The sequence below is a fragment of the Lasioglossum baleicum genome, chromosome 10, assembly GCF_051020765.1.
Source record: "Lasioglossum baleicum chromosome 10, iyLasBale1, whole genome shotgun sequence".
NCBI lineage: Eukaryota > Metazoa > Arthropoda > Insecta > Hymenoptera > Halictidae > Lasioglossum > Lasioglossum baleicum.
The window spans coordinates 15,394,132-15,419,390 of record NC_134938.1 but is presented as its reverse complement, the minus strand read 5'-3'; the positions used below and the strand labels follow the sequence as shown (position 1 = coordinate 15,419,390).

Below are 25,259 nucleotides of genomic sequence, written 5' to 3'. Positions count from 1 at the left end.
TCGGAACTCTGCTGTTCCCCACTGCACCTTCCCTTTCTACGACGCTATTCCCCACGCATCCGTCGAGGCCTGGTCACGTGACATTTCGATCGTGCACGTCAGAATTGGGCAGGAATTAATTACATGAGTAATTCAATTACATCTTCAATTAGATGTGCAAAAGTGGACTATAATTACAATAAGAAAACGGTGAAATGGTCCAAAACATAAAAATTAGTGGTTTAAAAGAACAATTACACTGAAGTAATTGTTAGACTCAATTACAATTACTGTAATTGTTAGACTCAATTACAATTACTGTAATTGTGTTAAGTAATTGCAATTACTTGTTTCACAATCACTGTAATTGTAATTGCGGACCACATTGCAGCTACCAGCTACAATTACTTGTAATTGCAACAAACAATTACAATTACTTGTAATTGCATTAAAATTACTTGGGAAATGCAATTACTTTTGCTTAACCAGTAATTGTAATTGTGGACCACAATTACAATTACAGTGATTCGTCAAGTAATTGCAATTACCAATTACAATTAGATGTAATTGTAATTGTATTTCTGCAATTCCAAATTACAGTAATTGGTAAGTAATTGTAATTGAAATTACATTTTGCCCAACTCTGGTGCACGTGTCCAGTACTGGCAGAGAGAGGGCAACTTTTCCCCTTGGTTTATGCTCCCACCCCTCATCTGGTGACACTGCGCAAGACAAGTAAAGCGAGTTCGTATTCCCCTCCCGCGTTGGCCGGCCGGAAGGTGGTAACCGAATCTGCGTCATCGAGTTTCGGAGCGCTAGTTATCCATATCGTGTCATAAAATCACAGAAACCTCGTACATAATTCAACATTCTCGTAGTTTGTTCGGCATCGTTCGAAATCCCGAAAAATCCGTAGTCTATCGATCACGGTCTTTATGAAATAAAATAAAAACGATACATCCCCGAAGGATTTCGGTTGACGTCGATAAATCTTTCGGCAGCGTTGCGCGAACAACAGCGACGACGGTGACCTTTATTTTGTGCAGCAAGAATTACAGCAGAACCGGTCTGGTCTTTTTTCAATACAAACCGTGGCCACGGATCCGCACGGCTTTTGTGTCGAGGCTCTCCTTGGACGGTCGCCAGGCTGGAAATGAAATCTAAGCAGGGGGAACGGATTTTTGCCCGTCGGAATATTTCCGTGCGGTGCATTAACCGCTTACGTGTCCCCGTCGACGGAGTTCGCCTGCGAGGACTTCCGTTTCCGGCCGGATCGGAAAACCGGCCAGTCCGTCGACGCTCGCGCCGCGCCGGCATCGTTCCTCGAGAAATATGGAGAAGCTGTTGCTGGGCCGTGGTGTTTACGGTTACGAGATGCATCTACGTGACTGAACAAGCCTCTGCAATAACGCACGATGGATGTAGTACCCCGAACGAATTCTTGGCACTGCGTGGCTCGGCTACTACCGACGCGACCCGAGTCGCACGACCGTTTCCAGCTTTCTTGTGTTTTGCTCCATTATTCCCTTCAAATCTTGCCTTCTTTTTTTCTATGGATGTGGTCAAAAAAATACCCATCAAATAAAAAAAAATATATAAAAAAAACTTTTTAAAAACCACGCTTATATTAAAGTGCACTAAAAAGGAGAAAATAATTTTTTTTAGACATCACCGACAATAAATAAAAGCGTGGAGCGCTAAACTATATTGACGCAATCTTCGTGGGAACGAAGATTGTTCCAGAGAACTATCCACCAATAATTTTTTTAGACATTAGCGACAATAAATAAAAGCGTGGAGCGCTAAACTATATTGACGCAATCTTCGTGGGGGCTCCACGCTTTTATTTATTGTCGCTAATGTCTAAAAAAATTATTGGTGGATAGTTCTCTGGAACAATCTTCGTTCCCACGAAGATTGCGTCAATAATAGTTTAGCGCTGCACGCTTTTATTTATTGTCGCTGATGTCTAAAAAAATTATTTTCTCCTTTTTAGTGCACTTTAATATAAGCGTGGCTTTTGAAAAGTTTTTTTATATATTTTTTTATTTTCTACTTTTTAGTCGTTACATCTCTTGTAATCGATTTTAATTACCACTTCAACCATCTTTTGTAAAAGGAAAAATATTGTGTCATGGCGGCTGTACAAATCGAAGTTTCCATTCTGTAAGATCAATCGTTCAGGAGCTATTGCAGTGTTTTTGACAGGTAAGGGCGCCGCCATATTGGTTTGTAGTGACGACCGCGAGCCGCTTATCGAGCAAAATCGGCGGTCCTTGTCGCCCTCCACCCAGTGATGGTAGGTAAGGCGCTTTTTTCGCGCATGCGCGAGTTTCGTCAAGATCGTATCTACGTCCGAAGTTTGTGGTGAACTGTGGCGGTCTCGGCGGCGCCCTACGCCGCGCCGACGGCAAAATATTGCAGCGTTATTTATGGGCTCAGGGTCATAAAAAAATAGGTCGTTGGATTCGTCTTGACGCCAGCTATAACATTATGAAATTATGTGAAATTAGCGAGGTGGCCAAGGTACCCGATCTTCGTACATGACTGAGGCCGTCTGAGGTTAGAATAGTCGCGCATGCGCCAAAAAAGCGCCTTACCTACCATCACTGCCTCCACCCCGACCTAATCCTAACCAACTCAGTAAGTAAACTGAGCTCCTACGATGCGGAGTGGGCCAGTGGAGTGGGGATGAGTCGGCGTGGGAACACGTAGTGGAGTAGGTAAGCGCTTGCGCGCGGAGTGGGGATCGCTGGCCGCGATGACGTACTACCGAGCGTCGCGCGGAGAGGTGTAATGGTTAAATTTTTAATAGTTTATATCTTCCAAACTCATAGCTTTTTTTTTAAATTTGTTTTTTAATATTGCATTGTCACCCATTTCTGAGCTATGTTTAAAGTTTCAACTCTCTAGCTCACCGGGAAGTGGTTTAAAATTCGATTACAAGATTTGACGCATAAAACAACGACACGGCAAGCTAATATAAGCGTGGTAAAAACAGTCCATTGCTTCCCCCACTCTTCCCACTAACGCTGACGCGAACACCCGTTATTTTCCCTATCCGCTCCCACAGGCGGATGAGTGGGGGAAGCAAAGGCGAGCTCCGCAGCACAGCTGGGCGAAGGATTTATAGAGGATTTATATAGTCCAGATAGAGGATTACGAAACCTTACGATCCTATCTTCAATTTGAATTTACACATATAAATTTCCTTTTTAAAAAGATTTAATTTTAACATCAATCAGTGCGATTGTCGGGTGTTCTGTTATATGTAGATTGTGTATTTTATGGATTTATGGTAAAAAATGAGTGGCTGCAAATTAAAACAGTAGAAAGATTGCAATGATCTAAGAATGCTAATCTACATATGCATTTTTCTCAGCTTGTTAAAATTATTACAGTAAGAATAAACGATTTATGTGGCTCCGGTCACTTGTGATTAACAACGCGCTATTTGTTGATAGTAAAAAGAGCAACAAAATAGAGATGACAATCTTGTAAATGAAGCATGTGAGAACCCTGTACAACAATGTGTGTTCAACAATTGCTATCAGTGTTGTTGAATACATTCGCGTGCTTGTAAAATGGCGGTTTCTGTTGAACACGCGACACGGTGCTCTTTAACGTGGTGGAACTCGGAACCGATGTTTTGTATCAAAGCAACCAAGTCAATCATTAAATTCATTGGTACTTGTACAGGCGAAGGAGCGTTTATTGCACATTCTATCGAGCGTCGCGTGGTCGGTGTTCGGTAACGGGGGCATCGTGTCAACGACAGATTACACGAACCCGTGGCGGACGTTTCGTAATTATAATTAAGCGGTAACCAATCGTTATCGCGTTCTTCGGCTGATTGCTTTGCAGCGCGAAGTAGCAGAACGCATCGAACACCGCGCCCCGCCGGTTTAATTAATAACATCGCGTAGTGGACTAGGAGAATTTAGTTGAATTTATGCCCGAAATTCGTCGCGGTGAAATACTGCCGGTGCTACCCGCCTCTAGAATAGAATGCACTGTCTCGCCCGGATAGTTATAAATTATATACGCTACCTCTCTAATTAACAGTTAGCAAATTCAATAGTCATTGTGGAAACAATAACAACTCGTAGGCGTCCGAAACAATCCTCTATTTTTGGGGGCGGTCGAAATTCTGTCTCCGGTCGCGTCGATAATTTTATATCAGTTAAATAGTGTGTATTAATTAGTGTGTGTATTTTTGTGCCTTTCTCCTACGAATTATGATTTATTTGGTATGCATACGAAGTTTCGATCCTCTACGATCAATAGTTGAGGAGCTATGGTCGATTAAAGTTGAGCAATCTGCAGTGTTTTCGACAGGCCCTTACCTGTAAAAAATGCTCAACTTAAAGCGACCATATCTCCTCAACTATTGACCCTAGAGGATCGAAACTTCGATCTGTATCCGCGGTTGGCAAATTCGCGACCTCCACATTTTCTCAAACAAAGTCATTTACATATATTGTTTAAGCACGAGTATTTTATATCAAATTAATCGCAAAATTCAGAGCTTTTCAATGATATACAGTTCAAAAGGAATCGTCACTGAACGAGTTTATAATTGATACAATAAATGAATTAAGAAACAAAACAGTGTAACGAAAAAGTAATCGCCTCTCTGTGTAAATTAAAAAAAAACACGAGAAATTTGTCCGAGATTCGCAGGGTCCATAGATTAATATAACGCTCGACGATTTGAGCATCGTTCGCGGCCCATTGCTCCCGATACCCGGCGAGAAATTATTGCGGAAGCGGGTCATTTAATCCGGTCGATGTCAGGACAACGTTTCGCTATTTAGTAAATCGGAGTTGAGAAGTTTGAATCGGCAGCCGCCGTGGGAGGAAGTTAGGGGCGGAACAGTGCCGTGTGGGGTGGGGGTAGTTCTTCGAGGAGAATTTCGATTGCGCGTCTTCGCTGGCAACACATTGCTCCCTCCTGTCGAGGATACTCGAATCCGAGCGTCAGATCCTGGAACCGTCGAGGATCGCCCGATAATATTCCAGTTCTGTGAATTTCTGTTCGCCGCGCGGCGCGGCGTCGCGTCGCGTCGTCCCTGGCGTGGACTCACCACGGGAGACGTTGAGTTTAAGGTGACAATTTCTCTCTCTCTCTCTCGTGGAACTCACGCTTCCTACGCTTCGGGAACTTCCCGATGTTTCCTTGATAATTGTTTGAAAGAAGTTCCCGCCCGGCGGCGTCGCGCGAAATGACAGTGGGAATTTGCTTGTAAATTAGCGTTCACGGTTCAGCTGAGTTCGGGTTTGCGATTTCGGTGTCTTTGGCTTGGCTCCGCTGTGTCGTTGCTTCCCGCAAAATCGAGAGATCGGTGGCTTTCGATAGATTGCAAATCTTTACACCACTGTTTTTTACAACAATTTGTTCGACTAGGGAAATACAATTGGTAATTATTATATATAATAAACTATAAACTTTTTCCTTTTCCAATATAGGGGGGTCGCTTTTAGTTTTCGAGATATTTGCAAAAAACTATCGCTAATACTGTATTGAATTTTTCGTATTCTTGCACGCTCCGTGGCAACGTAAGCCTGTCCCGGTGCGGCGTTTGTGCAGACCTAGAAAAATGTTCTGGCTGTTGTTTTCACGGTCTTTAGAAGGCCATCGATGATTTTTAAACGGCACCATATATAATACTTTTAATTTCATAGTGTTGTAGCTGATGTCAAGTCGAGTTCAATGATGTGTTGCACTGTGACCTTCAAATGACCATGAACTAGAAAATTTTTAGAGAAATTTTAAAGCAATGATAACTTTAAAATAAGCAATGATTTCACTTGAATTAAATTAAACGTTGGCTAATTAAATTGTATGGTGCCATTTAAAAATCATCGATGACCTTCCAATGACATTGCAAACGACAGCAAACATATTTGCCTCCTATAACAGTAGAACTCTTTCCTCCGACATTTTTTTTCTATCTCCAATCCTGACAGAGCTATTTAGGTGTTCCGTCGCAACCGGACGAATTTTTTTACCACCCAATAAAAAGTCTATTCCGGCTGCAGCGCACCGTAACCTGAGTTATTACTTCAAATTGAAAAGTTTACTCTTTAAAATCAAAACGAAAGTCACGGTACAGAGAGCTATCTGCTTCGCAAAAATTCGAGATTTTCGGCTGTTACGTGGAACGTGTGCCGCGTACGAAGGAGAGGCACGATGGAGAGTGGAAATCATAGGCTGGACACATGCCGAGCGTTCGGCTCATGCGTGGTGAGAAATTACGAGGCGCTCCATGCAGCTAGGATGAAAATCCCAGAGCCTGGGCCACGATAATTGTCCGGTGATCTGAACCCGCGATTTCCGTGGATATTAACCCAAAGTTAATGCGATTTCGCGGTGGCACGAACCTGGCCAATCACGTGGTAGCATCGTTGGCTATCCTCGACGTCACTGACGGCGTTATTACCAACAAGGACCGTTCTAACGAGAAAAAGATGATTCGTTAAAGAAGAGTTTTAGTGTGACAGATTTTTCACGTTACACTCCGGAACAAAAAGATAGCGCATCGTCTATTTTTCCTCATTTAGTACATTAAACTGAAGAAAATGAATATTTTTAATATTTCAACATATTTTTTGACATGGCTGTACACACAATGTACTGAATATCATCCACAATATTTACGTCAATAGAATTTTCGAAATGAAAACGTAAATATTAGGGCCCACAAGCGTTACAAAATGATATCGCAAATGGCAGCTTTACATTTGTCAGTTGTGCAGAAGTTACCGAAGAGCAAACATTCATTGCAAAACGTAATTGATAAAGTGGGTACCAGCTTTTCTCGTGCTTATTTAATAAAACAACATACTAAATCGTTAAGATTGGGTCGTGGAAAGAAACTAAGTGTATGTGAAGTACATACGATATTGAAGTTAAAGGAAGAACAAGATTGAATTACACAAATATAAAAAATTATAAACAAATGCGGTTCCCATCCCAACCCCAGGCATTTTACATATTCCGTTTTGTCGATCGTAACGAATTAATAGAAATTAGTTTACACTCCGGGACAAAACGATAGCGCATCGTCTATCTTTCCTCATTTAGTACATTAAACTGAAGGAAATGAATATTTTTAATATTTCAACATATTTTGACATGGCTGTACACACAATGTACTGAATATCATCCACAATATTTACGTCAATAGAATTTTCGAAATGAAAACGTAAATATTTGGGGCCCACAAGCGGGACAAAATGATATCGCAAATGGCAGCTTTACATTTGTCAGTTGTGCAGAAGTTACCGAAGAGCAAACATTCATTGCAAAACGTAATTGATAAAGTGGGTACCAGTTTTTCTCGTGCTTAATTTAATAAAACAACATACTAAATCGTTAAGATTGGGTCGTGGAAAAGAACTAACTTAAGGAAAGGAAAAAACTTAAAGGAAGGACAAGATTGAATTACACAAATATCAAAAACTGTAAATAGATGCCGAAAAGTTATTATGAGCTTGTTAAATAAACCTGAAAATTACGGGAAAATGAAGAGTTCTGGGCGTCCACAAAGTTTAACTGCCCGTGAAAAACGTGCAACATTGAGAACAGCATCAAATTCGAGGATGACTGCGAGACAAATCGCGGAAAGTGTTTGCGTAAACACTAACGGAAAGAACGTACGTTGTGTTTTACAAAAATGCAAGCACTTAGCGCGAAGAGAATTGCAAAAGAAACCTTGGTTAAAGATGGAGCAGAAAGCGTTCCGCTTACAATTTGACGGAAAGCATGTAAATATGAAGACAAAGCGGCAAAAAGTCATATTTACTGACGAAAAGAGATTTAATTTGGATGGTCCAGACGGCGTAGGCTATTACTATCATGATTTGTATGAAGAACAGCAATTTTTAAGCCGTCGCCAAATGGGAGGCGGCTGTGTGATAATTGAGGCCGATATTGGATATTGGGGTAAAATAGAAATCAAACTTATAAAAGGACGAATGAATAGCGAACGGTATATTGAAATGATAAATGAACAACTAAACACTTGTGCTGTAAGAATTGCTGCAAATAAACACATTTTACAACAAGGTAATGTCGCAGTCTACGCGGCGAAAGCGGTCAGGAAATACTTTTCTTCAAAAATTATTCGTGTTTTGAAGTGGTCAGCAAGATCTCCAACCTCAATATTATTGAAAATTGTTGGGGACATCTTGCCAGAGCTGTGTACGAAAATAGCAGACAATTCCAAAATATTAACGATTTAAAATAGTGCATTTTGGACGAATAGAAGGATATTAGCCAAAACAGTATTAAAAAATTGTATAAATATTTACCAAACCGAATGATTAAAGTCGTTAGCTGTAAAGGAGGTCCTAGAAAATATTGAGCATTGATTTTTATCGATTAATTCCGTTATATTTCAAGTTTTTCGTTAAGTGTGCTAACATTTTGTACCTCTATATTTCGTTAATAATTCTACTTTATTCAATAAAAATATAGATAAGTTAATGAAGCTTTGTTTCATTCATATATGTTGAGAAAGACACACTAAAAATATATGTGTACAAAAAAAATTGAATTTCTAATGCTTAATAAACAGAAATTACATTAATTTCAAAGTGTGCTATCTTTTCGTCCTGGAGTGTACATAGCAAAGTTTTCATAAAAATTCAATAAAAAAGTTGGTAATATCCTAGTTTATTGCCATTTTGTCGTTGAAAAGTAATTGAATTCGGCTGCAGTGGATGTTTATGCAATTTTCAATTTTCGTAGGCAAACTTTAAGAAATATTTTCAGTGGTAGAGTAGCCATTGTACATCTGGCATAAATGAATAAAAGTTTTTTCAAAATTTTCAGCCTGATAATAACACACTAATCATGAGGCTACGAAAAGTTAGATGGGTTTCAAATGACAAATATTTGATGCAACGTCACCTGATCGTTTAATGCATTCGCTAATGAGTAAACGAAAACGAAATAGCGATATTTATTGTCAGTACGAAACATCAATTCGCCTGCTATAAAATTTCGCAGCGCACCTCGATTTCCGAGTACCGTCGATCCATGGAAATATTCATTTATTTTTAAGTGGTATTATTGGTTGGGAAAGCTTACCCTAACGACATTACGAGCTCGTGAATCGTGATACATGGATACAATGATGGTGAACGGTGCGTTGCATTGGAAATTAATGAAATGCAGTTGTATCGTTGTGTCTGCTGGCGATAGTTGCTTGCTTGGAACACGGTGGATACGCTGATGAATTTATACAAGAGCCCGAACCAGACTATCGGTGCACGCGTCCCGAATATACGGGGTGTTCCTTGAAGCTGCACACACCGAGCTGTGCTACATCGTAAAGATATTCTGCTATGCTGTTATGCAATGTGTAAAATATACTCAGAATTTGCTTGTTTCGATCCTGTAGGATCAATGGTTCAGGAGTTATGCTCGCTTGAAGTTGAGAAATCTGCAGTGTTTTCGACAGGCCCTTACCTGTCAAAAATGCTCAACTTTAAGCGACCATATCTCCTCAACTATTGATCCTAGAGGTTCGAAACTTCGATCTGCATCCGCGCCGGGTACAAATCTACTGGATTACATACCAAATTCATCATAATTTATAGGAGAAAGGCATAAATTTCGAGTCCGCTATAGTAAAGTTTACCCTGGGTATGTTCTATAAAAGTGGTGGCTCTCTCGTATCCTCTCTGCTATAACCTACGATATAATTCGAAACGAATAGCCAGCCGACAGAAGAGAAATTTACTTCATAGAGAAGCAGCTGGAGGACAACAATATAACGAATCAAAGCACTTCAAACGTTCCCGTTCACTAAATTCAAATTACTTCCCTTCCCCTGTTCAGTTTGACGGCCGTCTTCTGAAGATTTCTCGCACCTGTGAGCACTTTCAGCGTCGCTCTGTGTGTTTAATCCGGCCGTGAGCAGCCGTGGAAATTGACGACAAGCAAGGGCAAGTTATACGGGGGGAGGGGGGAGAAAAAATAGGGCGGTTCGCGCGCACGGGTTCAACAGCGCCAGGCAGTAAATTAATTTGCGCTAACGGAGCGGGACAGACGAAAGAACCAGGTGAACTGCACCCGCGTGTTATGTGATACAGTAATTTCGATGGCTGCGCGGCGGGCACATGTGTGCGCGTTGTGTGAACAGGTGAGCAAACGTATGGTGACGCCGACGGGAGAACCGGAAACGGTGTTCCAGCTGCAGCTCCGCATCTCAAGACGTGAAGCGAACAATAAGAGAATCCCGAGAATTACGCGTTTCTTATTATTTAACATAAGACTTGTCAATGGAAGACTGTATAAGCCCTAATTAGAGCGACAACGAAAAATATAATGAGCCTAGCTCTGCATCATATACAGGGTGGGGCATTTATCCTGGCCATCTGGAATATCTCGAAAACTAAATTGCAGAGAAAATAATATTTCAAGTAAAAAGTTTAAGTCGAGGAGGGTGTGATGCAGCAGTCATATCCATTTTTAATTTTCATCATGTTTTCAAGGTCATTCCAAGGTCAATTTAATTGTTTTAGATGGAATGTCCTATTTTTATACCGTAGATCGATAGAGTATCAAATTCTGAGTATAAAAGTGTTGACCTTCGTATGTCCTAAACCTAATAGTTAACGAGATATTATCCAAAGAAAAAACAAAATTGTTTCGATAATATCTCGTTAACTATTAGATTTAGGACATATGAAGGTCAACAGTTTTATACTCAGGATTTGATACTCTATCGATCTACGGTTTAAAAAATAGGACATTCTATTTGAAAAAATAAAGTTGACCTTGGAATGACCTTGAAAACATGATGAAAATTTAAAACGGATTTGACTGCTGCATCAGGCCCTCCTTGACTTAAACTTTTTATTTGGAATATTTTTCTCTCTAGAATTTAGTTTTCGAGATATTCCAGATGGCCTGGATAAATGTCCCACCCTGTAGGTTTAAAGAGCATTTTTACAGATTTCATAAAATAAATAATGATAAAATGATAGAGTTCCCTTTAGAACATTTTTTAATTGCACCACCGGTCGAAATGACCGGATCTAGATTTATTATTTTAGAATTGTGAAAATAATAAAAATGATTTTATAAGAATTGATTATATAAATATCTTTTGTAGAGCACGTATTATAATAGGAGCCGCACAAAGTCTAAATAAAATCAATCTTATCATTTTTATAAGGGAACATGTATCTACCAGTTACTTTTAAAATAAGACTTGTTAATGGAAGACTGTGTAAGCTTATGGCTGGCCTATTCAAGTTGCGACAAGTGGTATAGGGTCGTAACGTCCAGCACGGTTCACTTGGTGTTCCTGCGAAGATCCTGCTACCTTGTACACATATCGTTACGACAGGTAATAATGTACGGCAAGATCCCTGGCCTCTTTGCCCCTGTACGAGCCCTAAGTGGATCGAAGAACCGTGGAGAGTTTCTTGTTTCATTGTCGTGCGAGAGCCCTTCCGCGTAACACGAGAAAACAGCGTGGCAAAGAAACGGAAAAATGCAGCGAACAAATAAGTCGCTGCTCAGAAATTGCGTCGCTGGGATCTTGGGCTCATTCGAGGCTCAATATTTTGGTTTTTACTCTACCAATGAATGTCGTCCTCGTTCTACAATAGTACACTACTTTCATGTGTTTAAAAGCTGAGCATTATTCGAATAATTATTTACCTAAATTATTCTAGTTTATTAATTATTGAGAATAATAAATTATTAGATTTATTAGAATAATTTATTAGAATAATAAATAATATATTATTAGATTTATTAGAATAATTTATTAGAATAATAAATAATATATTATTAGATTTGTGTTAGAATAATTTGTTAGAATAATAAATAATGATTTATTAGATTTATTAGAATAATTTACTAGGATAATAAATAATAAGTTATTAGATTTATTAGAATAATTTATTAGAATAATAAATAATATATTATTAGATTTGTGTTAGAATAATTTGTTAGAATAATAAATTATAAATTATAAATTATTAGATTTATTCGAATAATTTGTTAGAATAATAAATAATGATTTATTAGATTTATTAGAATAATTTACTAGGATAATAAATAATAAGTTATTAGATTTATTAGAATAATAAATCATAAATAATATATTATTAGATTTATTAAAATAATAAATAATAGTTTATTAGAATAATAAATTTATTACAGTGTAATAAATTATTCTAAATTACATATATAAAGTTATTGTCTTCACGTTTATTCATTTTGTTCCAAAAAAAGATACGAGTCCGACCATTTATTAAATATCGCATGTTATCAATAATTGTATGGAATTATTTTTGTATTCAGTACAAAAATTGTTGGCAAGAGTAAGGAAATATCACTTGTCCATTCATAGAATTTTATTTATAAAATTATACAATCCCATTTACTGCGAGAAAAGTTAGTTTCCATACTATGCGAGTAGTATAGGTCAATGTTCGATCAGACGTCGAGCGAATTGAAACGTATATTAAAACGTTTTATTTCATCGCTTGTCTTATAATATCAGTGGGGAAGATTGTGAACTGAATTTATTTCACAGTTACGAATATCGAACTCTTTTGCAATAAATGTATAATAATTGCTGAATATTATTAACGAAATTAATGAAGAAATAAATCATTTGACACAGGAATAACAATATAGATCTGTTACGAGACATTTAATTAAATAAACAGATAAAATTATGATTGTTGTGTTACAGTACAATTTTTATTATTCATATTTATTGGGGTTTGTTTCCTAAGTATCTATTTGGTAATATGTATAATATATGTAAATATAATACATAATATATTATTTAATTATAATATATAAATATACCAAAATTTTTGGGAACGAATAAGTAAACACATGCAGTAATCTCTATTTCAGTAATTAACGCTTCTACACTTAATAGTAACTGAATTTTAGGTTTCCGCAGTCGACTGATTGACTTCGCGCACTGCAAATTACAAACTGGACTGTCGAATAATATAATTGAGACTTTAAATTTCGTCATTACGTTTGGATCATTAGCAATTCCTACACGAATCAGTGATTCATGTAAATTGACGTGGTCTGTTTTACAGCGATTAATTGCAATAGTAGACTCGCATAAAAGACCTTTATGGACATGCTATGCCTTTGATTTCTCGAATTCATTCATTATTGATGCGATATTGCGAAATATTCTAAAATACTACATGAAACTATCATTCGGTTATATTTGAAGTGATTAGAATGGCAGAATTATTTAAATGTTCATCTTTTTCATTGGACTATATTTTGCTTCATATTTACAATATTTTTAAATAATTATGATAGACACGTCCTATTAACATTAACCGTACCGGGTGCAAAATGTAAAGCCTTGATCTAAGAAAAACACGGGTCCGTGCTGTTTCCAAGATCCTGTAGTTCCACTATTTCTTTGCAATTATTATAACCAGTAAATACAGTTCAAATTATATCGTGTTTAGTGTCATTTTAATCAGAAAAATGCCACAAATAAGTTGGTGAAAGTCCGATAAAGAAATAATTAAATTAAATCCGCAATGAAGGGGATGTTCGTTAGATCTTACAGTTTCCATTTTCTTCAATCAAGTCGTTATTTAGATTTTACAGAATTTTGATTATAATACGTGCTTGAATGAAGACATTTATTAAATAATTTCTATAATGGAAGTATACTTTACAATTTCAACAATTAAAAAATGAAGAATTTGAAACCGTTCATTTGGCCGGTGTTGGTACGGTTAGTGTTAGGTGTAAACTCCACCAAATTATACTCTTGGGGGAATAGAATGTATTTCAGAGTAACCGGCAGTAGAGCAGATCGTGCAATTTCAATTTCGGTATTGGTTACGAACTCGAATGTGATTGCGGTCGACCTTGAGGTAGCTCTCATGCTAGAAATAATATACGCTGGCGGTCGAAAGTTTAGAATCGCTTTGCGAATTGATGGTAGTCAACAAATTTACTGTGAGGGGTATAACCGAATCAACAATCGGATGTTTCCCGGAAATTATCATTCGATATGTGTAATCGCGGATCATCTCAGCGGTATCCTCGAAGGCTTTCATACATTTCGAATGTTTACATAAAATATTTAAGTTGCAAAGATCAAACGAAATTGCAAAACTAGAGTTCAGTAATTTGTTGTATGGTGCACAAGTATGTCTTTTCTATTTTCACTTAAATAACGATTCAGAAGAATAAATATTTATATGAGTGCACTCTTATTATTATTTCCAACAATGTAGTCATTATGTTTCTGTATTCTCTTATACCGTTTTATATATTCTCTACTCCTCACTGTAGTTATTTATGTTTATTTCAAACAAATTCGTAATTGCGAAATAAATTTGACGAAATAAAACCTTTTTAATATACGTTTCAGAGAAAAAAATCATTGACCTACACTACTCGAATAATGTGGACAATAATTTGTCTCGAACTAAATGAAATTGTAATTTTATATATTGTATATATTGTCTATTAACTATTTTAATTATTAAACATTAATTTTTTTATGTATTAAATATTATTTATTTATTATTATTTGTGCGCTGTGCAAATCGGTGCTGTATCTACATCAAAATCTAAATAAAAATTCGCAGAACTGCATTCTTATCAGGTGGAATCTACTATCGATCGGATAAAACGACCTTCTTAGACCGGGAAGTCGAAAAACGTTCTTTTCGATAAGGGCTCACAATTAGGACGCGAACGCGAGAACCGGAAGTTCTTTTGTTCGGAAACGAGAACGCGCATTTGCCGAGACGGCGGCGCACGTACGCGCATTACATTTCGGCTAATTCACGCCCAGTTAACGTAACGATAGCTCGCAGGCTAAACGCATCTCGAAGCGCCGCGCCGCGATTATTCAACGCGCACTCCCCGGCAAGCAATTTTGAAACTTGCGACATCTCGCAGTTTGAAAGACAGCGAGCGCGTATGCACATTTCTCAGACCCGCTTCCATTCCCAGATTCGGAGCTACCTTCCGCCGAAAGTTACCATCTTCGGTCGCCTGATTCGTGATATTTACGTCGGCAACGTAATCGCGTCATTCTTTCCCCACTGTGCGTTCTAATAGTAATGCTCAAACTTTGTCGTCGACAGACACGTGCTGTTAAGGAACTAGGGAGACCTGTCCAATGGACGAATAATTAAATGAGACACCTTATAGATTGCACGTATGATTGCAATCGGATACTTTCAGTCAAGAGTAATAATAAACGAAATGTAAGAACCTGGTTTTATATTATTTTATTTTTTTTTTATAAAGGGTTTCCCAAAATCAGGTTCCTCCGTAATTTTTATTATCCTTTTCAATTGAAAATTCTGAGAAAAATCAGGCATATTTCAGCAATAGGTGAAAGTTTAATTAAAAACGCGAGCATTTTTAATAAAAATGCGCATCTATACATTTTTTCAGAATTCTCAGCTTTGAGATCGAATTTTAAAAGATACATGGCCCTCGAAAATTACCGGTTTTTGATTTTTTTATAACTGTGTTTCCCCACTTTGAAAAATCTGGAAAAATTATATGTTGACAACCGTAACGAGATGTTAAAACTGTAAAACTATAAACTTGGTATTTCATAACTGCTGCAAGAAATTGGCATTTGAAAATTTTTTGAAATTCGGTTTCGAGGCCAAAATTCTGAAAAAAATCATAGATGTGCATTCTAACAGCTAAAATATGCCTGATTTTTCTCAGAAAATCATGATTTTCCTTGCCACCCCATTACAAAGTATTTTAAGAATGGCCTATCGCAAATTGAATTTGGTTCAGGGGCATTTTTGACACCCCCTTCATCCGGCTACACCCCTTCTCGAGATGGTAACCTGTATTTCCGTTTACGCGGCGCCATTATGAATTATTCGAGAAAAAAATGTGTTCCCAGCTGAAGATGCTGAGCCTACTCATCAGCATTAATCACACCTCGCGAGAAACTCTTAAAGACTTGAGGAGTCGCAGGATACTTTGCGCAAGACGACTATGAAACCCGTCTTTCTTTACTGCACTTCGCACAAAGGACAACCATATTGCTGCCAGCGAACATGATTATACAAAAGGGCTCGGAACATGAAAACGAGCAACTTAGAATGAAGTTAACTTTACGCGTGGAAAGTTGTAGTAATGGAATCCGGCTACATTTTCCATTCAGACCGAGGGCGGCCGCGCACCCGCGCGGTATTCTTATTTCTTTAGAAATTTGTTCCCGTGAAATTTTGTTCATTTGACGCCTTTGCCGGCTCGGCGAACTTGCAATAATTTCTTAGCATATGCGCCGCCGCGCCGGAAGCCATTTGATCCTACCGGACAGAAGCACGTGACCCATCGCGTTATTATGCGTTTGTTATGTTAATCACTGCCCCTGACAGCTAGATGAAACTACGCAACGCAACTGTTATGCTAACTCCGGGGCTGAGAATGCTCGCAACGCGGCCGCGAACGGGAATCTCTGCCACGTCGTACAGAAACTGTAATGACGCCACTGCCCTAGCGCAGAGATTAAAAACGGCCGGTAACAGCCAGATAATTTCCCTCTGAATGACCCTGAAAATGGTCTCCGTTATTTCACCGTGTTCTTCGCCAAACATTTCGGAGTATTAAACGATTACGCGCGCATCATTGCCCTACTTCCGAGTACACTGGCTGGGAAGACGGAAAGAAGAAACTTTCAAATTGGGTTTTATACGAGTATTAATAACTGTAGCACTGCAAGGTTTCTTAAATGATAACATCTAATGTGTAACATGCCACACGACTCCCACTACTTACTTTTGCACTCCAAATTCATCCTTTTGCAAATCAATTTCAACCTTCTACAAATAAAGTATTTTCGGGTAAACTTTACTTTACCGGACTCAAAATTACTAACTTTCTACTACGAATTATGATGTATTTGGTACGTAATCCAGTATCGAATCCAGTATCGAAGTTTCGATCTTCTAGGATCAATAGTTGAGGAGATATGGTCGCTTAAAGTTGAGCATTTTTGACAGGTAAGGACCTGTCGAAAACAGTGCAGATTGCTCAACTTTAATCGACCATAGTTCCTCAACTATTGATCCTAGAGGTTCGAAACTTGGATCTGCATCCACGCCGGGTACAAATCTACTAGATTACATACCAAATACACCATAATTCGTAGGAGAAAGGTACTAATTTTGAGTCTAAATTATAAAAAAAAATGAACAAAATATATTTCTAAAGAACATTGACTGTCTCATTGTAAAAGATTAATATTATTAGTGTAGACAACCTTTCTAGCAATAAGTGAATATTTATACACTCATGAATAATTTTACTGACCCGTTGCAACACACTTGACATAATTTGTTTATTAAACGCAGTAGCCACTTTTTATTTAACCACCTTGGCAAACTCGTTATGTGTGCATACTCTCTGCAAGAGAATACTAAACGAGAAAAGAAAGCCCTGAGAAGATTACGCGACGACAAGAGAACATCATTTCTTTAGATTTGAATTATGCTTTCCTTTGTGGACCGCCTATCGCGGTGGTCGCAAAGCTTCTTATTCTTAATAGCATTTTAGTTTCGTGGCTTACGTTTCTAATTTCAGAGTATAATAGACAAATTTTATTAATTGGAGGCCCTGAAATAATTTAATCACAAAAATTTATATTTGCGCAAGTTTTCATCATACTCTTTTTCTTTATAATAATTTCGTAAAGTTATTGTATGTAAATATAAATATACAGGGTGTACCCGTCCAATTTTGTCACCATTTTTCATTATAATTTGTGGCGTCTAGGTTTATGTTATTACTAGACTGTGGATGTTCATGCAATTTCCAAGTTTTGTAGACAAATTTTAAGAAAGTTGAACCGGAACTGCCTAAAAAGTGACAAAACTTAACAGGCACACCGTGTACATTCTAGAGAAATCGCACGAAAGGAACTGAATTTTGAAATAGTACCTGCAATTAGTCGCATAGAACCCGAGGCAGCTGTCTCATTCACTGCTCAACACTATTTTAATTCGACTAGTGAACGCCTTGGCGATATCCAGCGTTGAATTTAATTTCGTATATCCACAAAAGCGTGGAAACAGTTTTCTAATATGTCCACGGCGTCTGCCACGTGGAAATTCAGCTTCACTTTAATCGTTTTGTGTCCAAAGTGGAGGAAAGATAACCGTAAGCATTTAATATACCGCGGAGTATACCTCAAGGCAGGAAATAAATAACTCCGTTTCATCCGCTCGTATTTTCACGTCCGCGAAGGAAATCTCCCCTGAAAATATTCCCTCATATTTACATTCGCTGTTAGATTCTTTACAATCCCGATTTCATGCTCGAACATCTGTAGTAGATTTAACCAGTTTGTGCGGACATATACGGGAACAAGGTTCCGGCATTCTTAAGGGTGTGGGTCCGAATGTGACCTTGGTCGAGCGCCAGTGTGGTGGTACCCTAACACAACGCTAGACATTGTATACGTACACGAGGTTGCAAGGGTTCCGCACTTTTCAAACATTTGGGGCCCCTACGTAGTCACAATCGATAGATAAAAGACCCACCACTTGCGGTCAGCTCCAAAAATGGCCTACTTTTGCGTTTTCGAGGCGTAATTTTCATTATTCGGCAGCATGTAGTGGAGTTCGACAAATATTGGGCGGCGCGACAGTGCTGCCACAGTCAAGACACATACATTTTCTTAAATATCGAGAGATTTAAGGTTTCTATAGAAAAAAATGAAGCTGGCCGCATATTCAGGGACACATACAATCAACCTTTATTATGTTAAACTATACGTGTTTAAACACACAGTTTGAAAACTACGAAGTACGATGGAACTCACTGTTTTACCGATTCAGTCACTGTATCGGTAAAATATCGCTAAAACAGTGAGTAAAACTTCAGAAATACACTAGCGCTCCTAGCTAAAAATGCCAAAATGGAACTGATACTTGTGCCGAAACCCTCCGTTTAGGGATGTAGTTCCACCGTATTCGTAGATTTCGGTATTTTTGTTTAAACGCGTATAGTTTAACATAATAAAGGTTGCATTGGCATTGTATGTGTCCCTGAATTGGTGCTCTGGTGCATTTTTTTCTATAGAAACCCTAAATCTCTCGATATTTAAGAAAATGTATGTGTCTTGACTGTGGCAACACTGTCGCGCCGTCCAATATTTGTTGAATTCCGCTACATGCTGCCGAATAATGAAAATTACGCCTCGAAAACGCAAAAGTAGGCCATTTTCGGACCAGAGCACCAATGGTGGGTCTTTCATCTATCGATTGTGCATCGATCGTACGTACGGGCCCCAAATGTGCATTATAGAGACGTATAGTGGAATCTACGAAACCCTTGCAACCTCGTGTACGTATACAGTTTCTAACGGTGTGTGAGGGTACTACCACACTGGCGTTCGGCCAAGGTCAAATTCGGACCGTCACCCTTAAACCCTCTCTGAACTTTGGGACTGTATGAACTGTCCCTTTGGGTCCCTCCCCTGTATATGGTGAGGTTGACTGGGCCGTTTGTGTTGTACAAATGTTTGCTTACTACCTGACCCTTCGGCAATGGGACTTCACGATACGGTCTCTTGGACCTGTGAGGCTATGGGCCTATTCACGATCAAGCATGTTGCGCAACAATTATTGTGCAAATCCAAATTGTATTCACGTTTACACATAATTTGAGCAATCGTTCAGTTTCTCACTCCGTAGTGATGGGACTCGTCTGACAATATTTGTGCAACACTGCCTTTCAAATCCTGATTTTACACAACAGGTTGCGCAATTAGTCAATCACTACCATTCACGATCAATCATGTTGCGCAATACGTTCGTTGTGCACAAAATATCAGATAATTCTGATTTTACACAACAGGTTGCGCAATTAGTCAATCACTACCATTCGCGATCAATCATGTTGCGCAACAATTATTGTGCAAATCCAAATTGTATTCACGTTTACACATAATTTGAGCAATCGTTCAGTTTCTCACTCCGTAGTGATGGGACTCGTCTGACAATATTTGTGCAACACTGCCTTTCAAATCCTGATTTTACACAACAGGTTGCGCAATTAGTCAATCACTACCATTCACGATCAATCATGTTGCGCAATACGTTCGTTGTGCACAAAATATCAGATAATTCTGATTTTACACAACAGGTTGCGCAATTAGTCAATCACTACCATTCGCGATCAATCATGTTGCGCAACAATTATTGTGCAAATCCAAATTGTATTCACGTTTACACATAATTTGAGCAATCGTTCAGTTTCTCACTCCGTAGTGATGGGACTCGTCTGACAATATTTGTGCAACACTGCCTTTCAACTCCTGATTTTACACAACAGGTTGCGCAATTAATCAATCACTACCATTCACGATCGATCATGTTGCGCAATCCGTTCGTTGTGCACAAAATATCAGATGTTACGTCCCGGAGTCTGACTTTCGCGAAAACTATCGTTCCGCGACCCATTCCCCTTACTGGACGCTCTCAAATGCGATACAACCTTTTGTCCACGCGGCACGTTACGTCCGACGTCTGACTGGGAACCACGACTTTCGCGAACATGCGTATTCTACTTAACGCTTACAGTAGATTCGCCCAAAAGCGGCGGACGAGAACAGACATAACTGAGAGGGCGCGAATCTTCGCAGGGAAATATCTAGCAACTTATCGGACAGTTGAGTATAGCGATCGGTGAAGACAGGCAGGCTTCCTTTATGCGAACTGCTTCCGTTGCTCGCTGACGGCTGCAGTCGAATCAGGCTGGATCGTCGTAGGAAGGACGATGATCCTCACTCGTCCTGGGAAGATCACGTCGTCGGTGATCCTCGGTTGGCGGGAGATACCCCGCTGTTATCCTCCGTCTCGCGTTCGTTGACGCGCACGAGCTTTCGTAATTGATAGCGACGAATGCGAATTGAATAGGAAAGTATCGCCAGCACGAGGATGTAGGGAGAAGAACTAAGCGAGACTCACTTATTAAATTAATAACTGGGAATATATTTGTAACGTATGAAATGAAATTATAATGAACTAGAAGCGCGTGTTATAGCAGGACCGCTCAAAGGCGGATGAGAGCGAGGACTCGTCGGAGTCCGGACCGGGACATCCAGGAGGCGGCGAGCCTCGCTGGAGTCTTGAACGAACGTGACAGACTGGCTGTCCGAATTGAACTGAATTAACTGAACTCTTTTTAGGATCGTGAAATCGAATACATAGGTGTCTTATCTTCTACCGGATGTCTCGTTAGACATAACGCTATGGATGTTATGAGAAGCGCGCGATTAATGATTACGGTGAATGCTACGTGATACTGCTACGGGGAATACATTAAGATATGATTATTATACAAGGGTTAAGATAAGAATGGGTATATGGTATGAGGTGAGAATCGGATCTGATGAACGGAGCGAAGTATGACTACTTATAACTAATCAATATTCTTAATAATTACGGTTACAATATCCTACTCTTATTGGCTATGCTTATAACCTATGGCAACACGTCGGCAGACGTGACACAGAAAATTCTGATTTTACACAACAGGTTGCGCAATTAGTCAATCACTACCACTCGCGATCAATCATGTTGCGCAACATGATTGATCGTGAATAGACCCCTTAAAAATTGAATATATAAGTTATAAAACCTTCTATAATAATTCAATCTACTAAATCTACTATAAGGATCTACTAAATCAATGGCAATGGCTCCATGTTAAAGAAGAAATTATTGAAAAACTGCCAGATGGTCGACTGTACCATAAAGTCATTACTAGGGTACCTGTACATTGAGCTAATTGGGTAGGGTCCCAAAGAGTGTTAGCCCAGGGCCCCAGGATTAACAGTCCGCCGCTGCTCCGCAATCGAAAATGATCTCAGCCCTCAACCCCGTATCATTTCATGGAATTATATTTTAAATTGCTACTGTATTAATTTATTCATGAAGTTTCGAAAGCATTAAAAATGGATTTATATGCGATGCCATTACGACGATGTGTACACTATATGCATGCACACAACATGATCAATCGGGCAGAGGAAAGTATGATGAGATGTTTAGATTAGATTCAAAAGTATTTTAATATTAGATTTGTAATAGTTTAAACCTTTTGGTTGTTTCATACAAATTACTGTATCATTTATAATAACCAGACAGCAGATCTTCATGCAAAATAAAAATGTTTTATCTAAACTGCAACAAACTTCAGTGTGAAACACATGTACTTTCTTTCTTCATATGTTTAATTTAATTTAATATTTTTACTGTTTTAAAAATTGCACACATTTATAATAAAAATATTTATTAAGAGATTATTCAGGATAGGTCACCGTAGATTGAATATATGAAGAATCGTGCAGAAGGGTACCAGAGAGCATAATGTTTCAAAGTATGAGAAATTGTGCAAAAAGATAACAGAGCATATTGTTTAAAAATATTAAAAATTCGCGAAATATCTCTAACTTCGTTGCATTAAATGAATAAAATATTTAAGATTCTGACACGCGCAGTGACGGTACACATTCTCTCTACAATGTAGAGGACGAATATCTTTAAATTTCACTATTTATGGAATTCCGCGCGTGAAAAATTCAGGTCACTTCAAAGTTATTCAAACATTTATGCAGAATGCCAAGTGATCCCGACACCTGTCCGTTGACCGAAGGAAATTATTCCAGACAACAATAGATTGAAAAGAGATGGGAAGAAAAATTTGTTCAGAATAATCTTCAGTTTAGACGAAATATTATATCCATAAACTTTCTCCAATTGTAAATTCGCAGAACCTTTAGGATCCCTATTTATAGATGATTTCACATCAATTTACATTTGATATAGCGGATATAGATTACATACGTGTGCATAGTAAAACCATTTAATTTCGGCGACTGACCATAACTGATCGTACCACTAGTGCTAATATTTATTGATATTGTCAAATGTAATTATTGCTTATAAATTGACCGAAGCGTACAAAATCGACAAAATGCAAATACTATCGATATGTATCATATACAGAGTTGGGCAAAAATATTATTCAAATAAAAATTTTTGCCCAACTCTGTATACAGGGTGTTTCGTTTAACATGGATTCGGTCATATCTTCGTCACCTTGAAAGCACAAAATTGTTGGATTTAGAATGAGACACATTGTGGTCTGTGATATTTTCTCAAGGTCGTTTACATCCCCGATTTTCAAGATGGTCGACCATACAGAATGGACGAGAAATAAAAATAAAAACGTGTTTATATTTTTTTATATTTATATGAATAGATAGTATTCATTTGGAAATGTTTCAAATAACAGTGTTTCTGTATTCAACGATGTTTTGCAGTTGTAGAACAGATTTGCAAAAATATCATTTTTTTTATTTAAAAAAAAAACATCTTCTGAACGTCTCCCACCGATTAAATAGATCTTCAAGGGTGCATGTACGCGCGCGCGCGAAAAGTATATTTTCAATTTACTTAAACCATTTTAAATCGTGGTGCCCAAGGTGGTTCGGAAACCACCTTATAAAAACTGTGGGTCTCGTCGCGAAATAACCACAGCAGTTAAAGAAGCGACGTAAAATAAAAAAAAATAAAAAGAATAATTTATTTTTATTATTATTATTATTTTCAAATTACATTATATTCCTTGACCTCCACTTTCTTTCACAGTTTCAACCAATGTTAATGCTCAATTAATTTTTGTATTATAATAATTTTGTAAAAATCCTAAGTCTTTTGGTTCAATATTAAACAATTTATTAATTGTTAAATCTCCAGGGGATATTTATGCAAGATCCGCGAACGCATAAGTGTCCGGATGCTTGTGGTCGGGGGGTGTAGAGCAGCTCTCGAGTGTACATCGAAACTTGGCGATGAGTTATCGATACGTTATCGATAATCGTTAGGAGGATTGCTGGTCTAGTCCAGACGCGTCGCGTTCCTCGGAATTTCGGTAACTTCCGGTAACAAAAAGAACTCCGGTTGGAAGAAAGATGGGCCTCGCGGCCAAACGGCGGAAGAGGGTGAGAGCAAGAGATCGCGAGAAAGAGAAAGACGGTGGGCGACGACGAGGGGGGGGGGGGGGGGTAGCAAAAGGGAGGGAAACACAGGGGTAGTTATACGCGCGCAGGAGCGTAACGCAAGCGCGCTGGGCCACAGCCCCGTCGTCGAGGGTGGCACCCCGCCGATCGAGGCCTGCCAGCCGAAAGATGCTCAGTCCTCTCTCGCTCTCCTTCGGAGGGAACCGGAAGTGACCTGTCGTTCGTCCGTACTGGCGGGAAAGTTGATATCCTCGAGTTCCCAGCGACGCGAGCACGGTGTGTGACGGTTCTTTGTCATTTGTTTGTTCGACCCGTTTCACGATCTATCTCGATAGTCGTCTCACATGTGAAATCCTTCGGCGACTATACATATATATTGTGGTGCATCTTGCAAATCAGTGGTGTTCTGTGAATGTTCGCGATTGGTTCGATCTCTGCATCATCGCGGCACCGGCCAACGTCTATTTGGTGGTGCACAGTGTCCTCGAATCGCTCTGACGGATTTCCCTTCGGAGAGGAAGGGCCGACGACGACGGGCACCAACGAGCAGTCTTGGCCCCGGCTGAGATTCGAGAATTAATTACGCGCCGGCACGTTCTAATTCGCCGAGTGCCACGGTAAATCGAGGAGCAGCCTCCCCCGCACACGGCAGAGGCATTCTTGAAGGGTTCCACGAATTCGATCCCTTCTTGTTTTCGCCGGGTAAACAGACCGATTTCGTGAAATTCAATAATTCCCTATCGGGGTCTCGCACCATTTTTGCGGGACGAACGCCTCTCGGAAATTGGAAAAATGTATAGCCGATCACCAGCGAATTGAAAAGTTACCGTTTACGCGTCTTCGCGAGAGAGCAAGTACGAGTGAGATCGATGATAGCAGTTATAAGGGAACCGTGGCGACACTGTTCTCGTTTATCTTTCGATTTATTCGACTGTGGATATCGTGTTTTAGTGACAGCCGACTGTGATCACTTTCCAGCAAGTTTACCCCCGCGCACTACCCGACCACTCCTCCGAGATCCGTGTCCCATAAAGTGTTGTAATTACGGGCCGGAGTAAATTAGTAAGTTTGCGGTATTTGAACCACGCACTGGGTTAATTAACTGAGTGGCAGGTTCGGGGGCGAAGTCGGGGCAAAAATTTTCGCTGGTCCGCGGCAGCGCAATCTCTCTACGCCGCGTGAAATTCCTGGAGCAAACTTCGGGAACAGTTTTATTGCGACGGATGCAAC

The 25,259-nt window shown here is 39.1% G+C and overlaps 2 protein-coding genes across 9 annotated transcripts in view; both read left to right on the top strand.

Annotated features, from left to right (window-relative positions):
• The window catches only part of LOC143213078 (uncharacterized), an 832,749-nt gene that overhangs the window by 512,602 nt on the left and 294,888 nt on the right, over positions 1-25,259 (top strand). The gene's annotated exons all lie outside the window — the stretch shown is intronic.
• The window catches only part of LOC143213087 (uncharacterized), a 179,980-nt gene continuing 166,812 nt past the window's right edge, over positions 12,092-25,259 (top strand). For 2 of the 3 annotated variants that reach the window (XM_076432614.1, XM_076432613.1), the window contains exon 1: positions 12,098-24,646. The gene's annotated coding sequence lies outside the window, so the exon portion shown is untranslated. Of the gene's footprint in view, positions 24,647-25,259 lie in introns of all 3 variants that reach the window. The other variant, XM_076432615.1, reaches the window with a different exon arrangement.